The 12,500-nt window shown below is 43.7% G+C and overlaps 1 protein-coding gene across 2 annotated transcripts in view; it reads right to left on the bottom strand.

Annotated features, from left to right (window-relative positions):
• LOC129859013 (semaphorin-5A-like) overlaps nucleotides 1–12,500 on the bottom strand; it is a 275,583-nt gene that overhangs the window by 152,525 nt on the left and 110,558 nt on the right. The window lies entirely within an intron of this gene.

The raw sequence follows: 12,500 nt of genomic DNA, 5'->3' as shown, positions 1-12,500 counted from the left end.
ACTGAAACAGCATGGAACACTGAAACAGCATGGAACACTGAAACAGCATGGAACAGTGAAACAGCATGGAACAGTGAAACAGCATGGAACACTGAAACAATGGAAAACACACTAAATAGGAGTTAAAGAGCAAAAATAACTATGAATTGACAATAAACAACACTGTAAACCCACAATAAACCGGCTTTCAACAGCATTGCAAACACTCAATAAAATGACACTGGCAGCAGACAAGAGTTTAACATTGAAAGACGATAAATACGGCTGCTAGAATCCTGACTAGAACCAAAAAATTTGATCATATTACTCCAGTGCTAGCCTCCCTACACTGGTTTCCTGTTAAGGCAAGGGCTGATTTCAAGGTTTTACTGTTAACCTACAAGCATTACATGGGCTTGCTCCTACCTATCTTTCCGAGTTGGTTCTGCTGTACATACCTACACGTACGCTACGGTCACAAGACGCAGGCCTCCTAATTGTCCCTAGAATTTCTAAGCAAACAGCTGGAGGCAGTACTTTCTCCAATACATCTCTATTTTTATGGAATGGTCTGCCTACCCATGTGAGAGACGCAGACTCGGTCTCGACCTTTAAGTCTTTGTTGAAGACTCATCTCTTTAGTGGGTCCTATGATTGAGTGTAGTCTGGCCCAGGAGTGTGAAGGTGAACGGAAAGGCACTGGAGCAACGAACCGCCCTTGCTGTCTCTGCCTGGCCGGTTCCCCTCTCTCCACTGGGATTCTCTGCCTCCCCTATTACAGGGGCTGAGTCACTGGCTTACTGGTGCTCTTTCATGCCGTCCCTAGGAGGGGTGCGTCACTTGAGTGGGTTGAGTTACTGACGTGATCTTCCTGTCTGGGTTGGCGCCCCCCCTTGGTTGTGCTGTGGTGGAGATCTTTGTGGGCTATACTCGGCCTTGTCTCAGGATGGTAAGTTGGTGGTTGAAAATATCCCTCTAGTGGTGTGGGGGCTGTGCCTTGGCAAAGTGGGTGGGGTTATATCCTTCCTGTTTGGCCCTGTCTGGGGGTATCATCGGATGGGGCCACAGTGTCTCCTGACCCCTCCTGTCTCAGCCTCCAGTATTTATGCTGCATTAGTTTATGTGTCGGGGGGCTAGGGTCAGTTTGTTATATCTGGAGTACTTCTGTCTTATCCGGTGTCCTGTGTGAATTTAAGTATGCTCTCTCTAATTCTCTCTTTCTCTCTTTCTTTCTCTCTCTCGGAGGACCTGAACCCTAGGACCATGCCTCAGGACGACCTGACATGATGACTCCTTGCTGTCCCCAGTCCACCTGGCCATGCTGCTGCTCCAGTTTCAACTGTTCTGCCTGCGGCTATGGAACCCTGACCTGTTCACCGGACGTGCTACCTGTCCCAGACCTGCTGTTTTCAACTCTCTAGAGACCGCAGGAGCAGTAGAGATACTCTTAATGATCGGCTATGAAAAGCCAACTGACATTTACTCCTGAGGTGCTGCACCCTCGACAACTACTGTGATTATTATTATTTGACCATGCTGGTCATTTATGAACATTTGAACATCTTGGCCATCTTCTGTTATAATCTCCACCCGGCACAGCCAGAAGAGGACTGGCCACCCCTCATAGCCTGGTTCCTCTCTAGGTTTCTTCCTAGGTTTTGGCCTTTCTAGGGAGTTTTTCCTACCCACCATGCTTCTACACCTGCATTGCTTGCTGTTTGGGGTTTTAGGCTGGGTTTCTGTACAGCACTTTGAGATATCAGCTGATGTACGAAGGGCTATATAAATACATTTGATTTGATTTGATAACATTCTGCAAGAGCCATTTTTTGGTTCGAAATTGTTTCAATTATGCGAAGACTATTTACTCCTGAAAGGCCTTGGGTTGGCTTGTTACAGTATTGACCACTACACCTCGGCCCATTCATTTACATGGCTGACGTGACCCACATGATCACACAGCGAGGAAGACCTATGACTCACTGGTCTGGACAGAAGGCCATTTGTAAATAAAATATTTAATTAGAAATTGAGCATTGATTGGTTCTCTCAAAAAAAAACAAATTCATGGGGGGTTGAGACCTCTCGTTGTTTAGACTTGAAAACATATGACATTGTTGTCATTTAGCAGACACTCTTATCCAGAGCTACTTACAGTAGTGAGTGTATACATTTACATACTGGTCCCCCTGTGCGAATGAAACCACAACACCGTGCTCTGCCAACTGAGCCACATGGGACCTGTGGAAAACTGAACAGTTGAAATGGAAGGGGGGCGGCGTTCGGGCTTGTGTTTGGCTGTGGGTGTTTGAGTAAGAAAGACAGAGAGAGCCAACCAGTAAAAGCACCCCCCCCCCCTTCATTGTCGACTCATCGTGCCGGCAACATCAAAACAGCCTTTCAATAGGACTTGGAGTTAGGTGACTATCATCAACCCACAGAGAGGCTAAATGAACCTGGAGCGAGAGGATGCAACCTACACACTTCTACACAGACAAACTGGAAGGAAAGGCGGCCAAAGAGGTGTTGGCTTTGGGGATGACCAGTGAAATATACCTGCTGGAGCGCATGCTACGGGTGGGTGTTGCTATGGTGACCAGTGAGCTGAGATAAGGCGGGGCTTTACCTAGAAAATACTTATAGATGACCTGGAGCCAGTGGGTTTGGCAGATATGTAGCGAGGAACAGCCAAAGAGATCATACAGGTCACAGTGGTGGTTAGTATATGGGGCTTTGGTGACAAAACAGATGACACTGTGATAGACTACATTCAATTTGCTGAGTAGAGTGCTGGAGGTTATTTTGAAAAATGACATCGCAGTTGGAGGCCACGGAAGGAGAGTTGTATGGCATTGAAGCTTGTTTGAAGGTTTGTTAGCACAGTGTCCAAAGAAGGGCCAGATGTATACAGAATGGTGTCGTCTGCTTAGAGGTGGATCAGAGAATCACCAGCAGCAAGAGCGACATCATTGATATATACAGCGAAAAGAGTCGGCCCGAGAATTGAACCCTGTGGCACCCCCATTGAGACTATAAACTATCAAAATAAAGAAAGTCGCACACTCCATGTATAAACTCCCAGCAATTTAATGGATACTTACTCATTAAATTGCTGGGAGTTTATAAATGGAGCGTGCGACTTTCTTTATTTTGATAGTTTATAGTTTTTGCCGATAGTCAGCACCTCCACACAAACTATTATACGGGGGGGGGGGGGGCAGCTCATGTTTTTTTTAACACCTGTAGAGACTGCCAGAGGTCCGGACAAGAGGCCCTCCGATTTGACACACTGAACTCTTTCTGAGAAGTAGTTGGTGAACCAGATGAGGCAGTCATTAGAGAAACCACGGCTATTTAGTCTGCCATTAAGAATGCGGGGATTGACAGAGTCAAAAGCCTTGGCCAGGTTGATAAAGACGGCTGCACAGTACTCTCTTTTATCGATGCAGGTTATGATATTATTTAGGACCTTGAGCATGTCTGAGGTGCACCCATGACCAGCTCGGAAACCAGAATGCATAGCGGAGAAGGTACGGTGGGATTCAAAATGGTCGGTGATCTGTTTGTTAACTTGGCTTTCGAAGACTTTAGAAAGGCATGGCAGGATGGATATACAGTTGAAGTCGTACATTTACATACACCTTAGCCAAATACATCCGAGTAAAAATGCCATGTCTTAGGTCAGTTAGGATCACCACTTTATTTTGAGAATGTGAAATGTGAGAATATTAGTAGAGAGGACTTATTTCAGCTTTTATTTCATTCATCACATTACTAGGGGGTCAGAAGTTGACATACACTCAATTAGTATTGATAGCATGGCCTTTAAATTGTTTAACTTGTGTCAAACATTTCGGGTAGCTTTCCACAAGCTTCCCACAATAAGTTGGGTGAATTTTGGCCCATTCCTCCTGACAGAGCTGGTGTAACTGAGTCAGGTTTGTAGGCCTCCTTGCTCACACACGCTTTTTCAGTTCTGCCCAAACATTTTCTATAAGATTGAGGTCAGGGCTTTGTGATGGCCACTCCAATACCTTAACTTTGTTGTCCTTAAGCCATTTTGCCACAACTTTGGAAGTATGCTTGGGGTCATTGTCCATTTGTAAGACCCATTTGCGACCAAGCTTTTACTTCCTGACTGATGTCTTGAGATGTTGCTTCAATATATCCATATAATTTTCTTGCCTCATGATGCCATCTATGTTATGAAGTGCACCAGTCCCTCCTGCAGCAAAGCACCCCCACAACATGATGCTGCCACCCCAGTGCTTCACGGTTGGGGTGGTGTTCTTCGACTTGCAAGCGTCCCCCTGTTCCCTCCAAACATAATGATGGTCATTATGGCCAAACAGTTCTATTTCTTTTTCAACCAGACTAGAGGACATTTCTTCAAAAAGTCCAATCTTTGTCCCCATGTGCAGTTCCAAACCGTAGTCTGGCTTTTTTTATGGCGGTTTGGAGCAGTGGCTTCTTCCTTGCTGAGCGGCCTTTCAGGTTATGTCGATATAGGACTCGTTTTACTGTGGATATAGATACTTTTGTGCCTGTTTCCTCCAGCATCTTCACAAGGTCTTTTGCTGTTGTTCTGGGATTGATTTGCACTTTTCGCACTAAAGTACGTTCATCTCCTCTCCAGAATGCGTCTCCTTCCTGAGAGGAATGATGGCTGCATGGTCCCATGGTGTTTATACTTGCGTACTATTGTTTTTACAGATGGATGTGGTACCTTCAGGAATTTGGAAATTGCTCTCAAGGATGAACCAGACTTGTGGAGGTCGACAATTTTTTTCCTGAGGCCGTGGCTGATTACTTTTGATTTTCCCATAATGTCAAGCTAAGAGGCACTGAGTTTGAAGGTAGGCCTTGAAATACATCCACGGGTACAACTCCAATTGACTCAAATGATTAGCCTATCAGAAGCTTCTAAAACCATGACTTCATTTTCTGGAATCTTCCAAGCTGTTTAAAGGCACAGTCAACTTAGTGTATGTGGACTTCTGACCTACTGGAATTGTGATACAGTGAATTATAAGTGAAATAATCTGTCTGAAAACAACTGTTGGAAAAATTACTTGTGTCATGCACAAAGTAGATGTCCTAACCGACTTGAAGAAACTATAGATTGATTACAAGAAATTAGTCTAGTGGATGAAAACGAGTTTTAATGACTAAGTACTTTTAAACTTCCGACTTCAACTGTATATTTAAACTACCGTTCAAAACTTTGGGCTCACATAGAAATGCCCTTGTTTTTGAAAGAAAATACACATTTTTGTCCATTAAAATGACATAAAATTGATCAGAAATACATTGCAGAAATTGTTAATGTTGTAAATTACTATTTTAATTGGAAACGGCAGATTTTTTATGGAATATCTACATAGGCGTACAGAGACCCATTATCAGCAACCATCACTCCTGTGTTCCAATGGCAAGTTATGTTCGCTAATGCAAGTTTATCATTTTAAAAGGCTAATTGATCATTAGAAAACCTTTTTGCAATTATGTTAGTACAGCGGAAAACTGTTGTCCTGATTAAAGAAGCAATAAAACTGGCCTTCTTTAGACTTAGTTGAGTATCTGGAGTATCGGCATTTGTGGGTTCAACTACAAGCTCAAAATGGCCAGAAACAAAGACCTTTCTTCTGAAACTCGTCAGTCTATCCTTGTTCTGAGAAATGATTCCATGCGAGCAATTGCCAAGAAACTGAAGATCTCGCACAACGCTGTGTACTACTCCCTTCTCAGAACAGCGCAAACTGGCTCTAACCTGAATAGAAAGAGGAGTGGGAGGCCCCGGTGCACAACTGAGCAAGAGGACAAGTGCATTAGAGTGTCTAGTTTGAGAAACAGACGCCTCACAAGTCCTCAACTGGCAGCTTCATTAAATAGTACCCGCAAAACACCAGTCTCAACGTCAGCAGTGAAGAGGCGACAGTGAAGAGGATGCTGGCCTTCTAGAAAATGTTAATAGGGAAACATAAAAATATTTTTTAGATAAAACTATACTAAATATATTCACATCACCAAATCATTTACTTAAACACACTGTTTGTGTACCCTCAACAGCACTCTATAGGAGAACACCATGGTGAAGCCTGAGGACAACTAGTTTCCGTCCTCCTCTGGGTACTTTGACTTCAATACAAAACCTAGGTGACTCGAGGTTCTCCATCGTTTCTGTAACTTACACAGTAATTATGACAACTTCTGGATGACGTCCTCCAAGCTATCAGAACTCTTGTAGCATGAACTGACATGTTGCCCACCAAATCAAATGATCAGAGAATTATCTAGTACTGAATGCATAAGCTACAGCTACTAGCACTGCAGTGCATAAAATTTGGTGAATAGTTGGCTCATAGAGAGAGAAAGACAATAGTTGAACAGTTTTCAACAAATTAATTTATTCAAAAATGAAGGAGAAGCAAGAGAGAGAGAGAGATTTTTTTTCTTCTCACTTTTAAGTAACGTTATTAAGCTAGCGAAGGAAGATCACTCGTTTAGCCTACTCAAACACCCGGCTCAAACAGAGAGGGATGCTATGTTAGCTAGCTGGCTATGGCTATCCAACACTGGAACTCTTCAAAGTTAAGATTTTGGTTTTATTCATTTATTGCCACTGTAACTGCTGAACTGCTTGCTGTACTCTGCACTGCATGATTGTAGCGAGTTTACTTATGTGTTAGTTCTAGTAGCTATGTTGACTATGATGTTACTTTAGCTAATATGGTGACAACGATGTAGGATGTGTGTAGCGGTTAGTGGTTATGGTGTGAAGGTTTGGTCACAGACAGGTGAGAGGAGGATAATGTGTAGCTACGAGAAGGAAATATACAATGAGCAAAGTGATCATGCTGTTTGTATGTGGATGCTATGAAAGTGAACTCTGTTTGCGGGTGATCAGAGGTGTATTCATTCCGCCGATTCTGTTGAAAATATTTTCTTAAATGGAAGAAAACAGTAGGAAATGGGAATAAAAGTACAGTATCTCAATTTGTCCAATAGAAACTCTTGTTTGCAACTGTTTGGACTATTGATTACACTCTAGATCAGCTAGATGCAGGCAAGAGTGTGCAAGGCGGTATTGAATGTGTCACTGACTGTCACCTTGATTACTCATTTTTTTCTCTCGACCTTTGCACTTACGTTGTAAACTTTAATTCGTAGGCTAGGTTTGTAGCAACCTCATGATGGGTATAGGGAACATTTGAGTATCATTTAGTATCCTAAACCTATCGCTTTTACATTGAGCTGAGTCAATGGAAAATGACTGACAGTCATCCAATATGCTATAATAAAAAATGTTTTTTAAATCATCCTCCCTAACATAAAACGGCACTGACCGCCACTGCTATGTACATAGGGCAAAGCAGTCTCAAAGTTGCAGGGTAGGCCGGCTAGCGGTGACTGTTTAACAGTCTGATGGCCTGAAGATAAAAGCTGTTAATCAGTCTCTTGGTCCCAGCTTTGATGCACCTGTACTGTCTCCGCCTTCTAGATGGTAGTGAGGTGAACAGGCAGTGGCTCGAGTGGCTGAGGATCTTGATGATCTTCTTGGGCTTCCTGTGAGACCTGGTGCTGTAATCCTGGAGGGCAGGAAGTGTGCCCCCGGTGATGCATTGGGCAGACCGTACCGCCCTCTGGAGAGCCTTGCGGTTGCGGACGGTGCAATTACCATACCAGACGATAATACAGCCCAACTGAATGCTCGCAATGGTGCATCTGTAGAAGTTTGTGAGGGTCTTAGGGGCCAAGCCAAATTTCTTCAGCCTCCTGATTTTGAAGAGGTGCTTATGCGCCTTCTTCACTACACTGTCTGTGTGAATGGACCATTTCAGGTCGTCATGCTGAGGAACTTGAAGCTTCTTGTCACTCCCTGACCTTAGAGAGCCTTTTTATGTCTCTATTTGGTTTGGTCAGGGTGTGATTTGGGGTGGGCATTCTATGTTTTGTTTTCTATGATTTTGTGTTTCTATGTTTTGGCCGGGTATGTTTCTCAATCAGGGACAGATGTCTATCGTTGTCTCTGATTGGGAACTATACTTAGGTAGCCCTTTTTCCCTCCTTTCGTGGTGGGTAGTTGTCTTTGTTTGTGGCACTATAGCCCTTAAGCTTCACGGTCGTTTTTGTATTGTTTATTGTTTTTGTTGCCTACATTCACATAAAAAGTCATGTACCCTCACCACCCTGCACCTTGGTCCACTTCTTCCAGCATCGGCCGTGACACTTCTGACCTACAGCACTTCGGCCCTGTCGATGTGGATCGGGGCATGCTCTCTCTGCTGTCTCCTGAAGGCCATGATCAGCCCCTTCGTTTTGTTGATGTTGAGGGAGAGGTTATTTTCCTGGCACCACTCCACCAGGGCTCTCACCTCCTCTCTGTAAGAATGTCTCATCATTGTTGGTAATCTGGCCTACCACTGTTGTGTCGTCAGCAAACTTTATGATTGAGCTGGAGATGTGAGAGGCCACACAGTCATCGGTGAACAGGGAATACAGCAGGGGGCTGAGCAAACACCCCTGTCTGCCCCCCATCTTAAGGATCAGCATTGCATAGGTGTTCTTGCCTACTTTCAACACATGAAGTCCAGGACCCAGTTGCACAGGGAGGGCTTCAGACCAAGGGCCCTGAGCTTAGTGATGAGCTTGGAGGGCACTATGGTGTTGAAGGCTGAGGTGTAGTCAATGAACAGCATTCTTACATAGGTATTTCGCCTGTCCAAGTGGTACAGGGCAGTGTACGATTGCGTTGTGGCGATTGCGTCGTCCGTGGATCTGTTGGGGCGATATGTGAATTGTAGTGGGTCTAGGGTGTCGGGTAAGGTAGAGGTGATATTATCCTTAACTAGCCTCTAAGAGCACTTCATGATGACAGAAGTGACTGCGACAGGGCAATAGTCATCTAGTTCAGTTACCTTCGCTTTCTTGGGTACAGGAACAATGGTGGACATCTTGAAGCAAGTGGAGACTTCAGACTGGGATTTGGAGAGATTAAATATGTCTGTAAACACTCCAGCCAGCTGGTCTGCACATGCTCTGAGGACGCGGCTAGGGATGTCGTCTGGGCCGGCGTCTGCGTTTTGGTGGAGACCAGCTGGATACATAGAGCTGCCTCGGCAAGTCCAAACAAAGGATTCAGTTGAGGGAAGTCTGAGCAAATAATGTAAGAAATAACAACAACAGCAAAAAATACTGCAAAGTTAGAAACAGGGCAACCGTGTCTGTCAGCGCCATCTTGTTGACCACATCGTATCGTGTGTCAGTTCATGTTAAATACGGACACTAAATCCAATTAACATGCACACACACCAGGGTCCACTCCAGACACGAGGGAGCGAGCACAGAGCCGAATGTCAATGTGATTTACACCAGGGGAGAGAATGAGAGACGCTTAGACATGAGGGAGAGAGCACAGAGCTGAATGTCAATGTGATTTACACCAGGGGAGAAAATGAGGAATACGTAGACATGAGAGAGCGAGCACAGAGCTGAATGCCAATGTGATTTACATAGGAAGAAATGGTGGACGCTTTCCCGTTTTTACTAGCAGAGAGGAATTAGGAGATAAAACTCAGGCCTCTCCTTTAAGGGGGAGAGTCCAATACATTCTGACTCCTCAACTGTTATTTCCCTTCTGGACCTCCAGGGGGTTTTCATTGATAAAGGTTCTGTATTCATGGAAGGAAATGACTTCTGGCGTCAGGTCAGAGAGACGATGGAGGGATGAAATAACCACTTTGATGAGGAACGGCCATTATTGCAACTCCAGAGATTAGCGACTGAAGGGAAAGTTTCTGTAATAATGACTGGACCACTGTTACTTTATGAACAAATAACTATATGTCTCTTTATGTACCGCTATAACCTTTCACCATTTTATCCAAATGCAGACTATATACACTACCGTTCAAAAGTTTGGGGTCACTTAGATATTTTCTTGTTTTTGAAAGAAAACCGCTGCCTCACAAGTCCTCAACTGGCAGCTTCATTAAATAGTGCCAGCAAAACACCAGTCTCAACGTCAACAGTGAAGAGGCGACTCCAGGATGCTGGCCTTCTAGGCAGATATGCAAAGAAAAATACATATCTCAGACTGGCCAATAAAAATAAAAGATTAAGATGGGCAAAAGAACACTGGACAGAGGAACTCTGCCTAGAAGGCAACTCTTGCTCAGTTGTGCACCGTGGCCTCCCACTCCTCTTTCTATTCTGTTTAGAGACAGTTTGCGCTGTTCTGTGAAGGGAGTAGTACACAGCGTTGTACGAGATCTTCAGTTTCTTGGCAATTTCTAGCATGGAATAGCCTTCATTTCTCAGAACAAGGATAGACTGACGAGTTTCAGAAGAAAGGTCTTTGCTTCTGGCCATTTTGAGCCTGTAATCGAACCCACAAATGCTGATACTCCAGATTCTTAACTAGTCTAAAGAAGGCCAGGTTTATTGCTTCTTTAATCAGAACAACAGTTAACATAATTGCAGAAGGGTTTTCTAATGATCAATTAGCATATTTAAATGACACAATTGGATTAGCTAACACAACGTGCCATTGGAACACAGGAGTGATGGTTGCTGATAATGGGCCTCTGTACGACTATGTAGATATTCCATTAAAAAAGTGGTTTATTGGATGGGAAACATATGTTTTCATTACCAAAGTAAGTGAAGTAGATAATGAACAAAAGTGAAATAAACTTTCAAAAATGCTGATAATGGGCCTCTGTACGCCTCTGTAGATATTCCATAACAAATCTACCGTTTCCAGCTACAAAAGTAATTTACTACATTAACAATGTATTTCTGATCAATTTGATGTTCTTTTAATGGACGAAAAATTGTCTTTTCTTTCAAAAACAAGGGCATTTCTAAGTGACCCCAAACTTTTTGAACGGTAGTGTACCTTCATTTAGACAAGTAAGTCGTTGTGTTCAAATGATTCTTTCACAATAATAACCTGGCGAACTACTCGAGGGAACATTCTACTGTTTATCAGGAGATACAATAAATCTGAAACAGAATATACTCTATAATTCAACTTCATATCAGGAAGATATGAAGGGACAATAATAACTCCTTTTACGATAAGAACCAGGTAGGCTGAACTATACCAAACACGTTTTAAAATCTGATTCAGAATACAAAGTTGTATATCAGCGTTAGTTCATGCAGAGAGTAAGAGAGGATAAGTGGAAACCCTCTCAGCATTTTTTAAAATTTACTCTTCAGAGCTAAGAAGTTTTCTGAGCCTCTCCTCAGCGTGTTTCATGAGGAAGCCTTGACTTCACCTTCCCAATGGCCTAAAGGATAGGAAATAGAGCTATCACACATGCACATATCTGGCGGAAGGAGAGAGCGGAGGCAGGCAAGAGAGGAGTCAGTAGAGAGAGGAGGCATGGGAGAGAGGAACCAGGAAAGAGAGGTGGCAGGAGAGAGGAGGCAGGAGAGAGAGAGGAGGCATGAGAGAGAGAGGAGGCAGGAGAGAGAGAGGAGGCAGGAGAGAGGAGGCAGGAGAGAGAGAGGAGGCAGGGGAGAGAGGCAGGTGAGAGAGGAGTCAGTAGAGAGAGGAGGCAGGGGAGAGAGGAACCAGGAAAGAGAGGTGGCAGGAGAGAGAGGAAAAACAGCAGGAGGAGGGAAGGGGAGATCAGAAGGACGATGAGAAGGAAAAAGAGTGTGTGTGTGTGTGTGTGTGTGTGTGTGTGTGTGTGTGTGTGTGTGTGTGTGTGTGTGTGTGTGTGTGTGTGTGTGTGTCCACAGAGAAAGGATGGAGGGGTTGGCCACCACTCAGCTCTATCAGTATCCATCCGGCTGCCAGCTGACCAGCCTACAAGACACAGACAACCCATCAGCACTAGCAGCTGAGCATTACAATCCGGCCTGCACATCGCTGGCTGTCCCTGTGAGTATGTGTGTGCAATACGTGCTCTCAGAAATCACAGGGGAAATACCAAAAGCTTGGTCTAACTCAAACACAGGCCTTCTCTGTGATATGATTATGATGGTATTACGGAGGCAAGAAAAATGATGAGAAATCTTTGGAATGACCTTGACTTCTGCATAAATTAGTCATACAATTTGATCTGATCTTCATCTTGGTCATAACAGTAGACGAACACAGTGTGCTTAAACTAATAACACCCAAATTATTGTATTTTTCTTGTCTATATTTAATACATTATTTAAACATTCACAGTGTAGGCTGGAAAAAAAGTATGTGAACCCCTAGGCTGAACTGAAACAGTTTTGTAAAGATAAATGGTCCAAAATAACTCCTGCCCGTTGTGCAGGTCTGATCCACATCTACAGTTTGGTTGAGTTTATTGCTGCCAATGGAGGGTCAACCAGTTATTAAATCCAAGGGTTCACATACTTTTCCCACCCTGCACTGTGAATGTTTACACGGTGTGTTCAATGAAGACATGAAAATGTATAATTGTTTGTGTTATTAGTTTAAGCAGACTGTTTGTCTATTGTTTTGACTTAGATGAAGATCAGATCAAATGTTAGGACCAATTTATGCAGAT

This window comes from Salvelinus fontinalis, chromosome 7 (assembly GCF_029448725.1).
Source record: "Salvelinus fontinalis isolate EN_2023a chromosome 7, ASM2944872v1, whole genome shotgun sequence".
Taxonomy (NCBI): Eukaryota; Metazoa; Chordata; class Actinopteri; order Salmoniformes; family Salmonidae; genus Salvelinus; species Salvelinus fontinalis.
The sequence above is the reverse complement of the archived record's forward strand: the minus strand, read 5'-3'. Positions and strand labels throughout refer to the sequence as shown.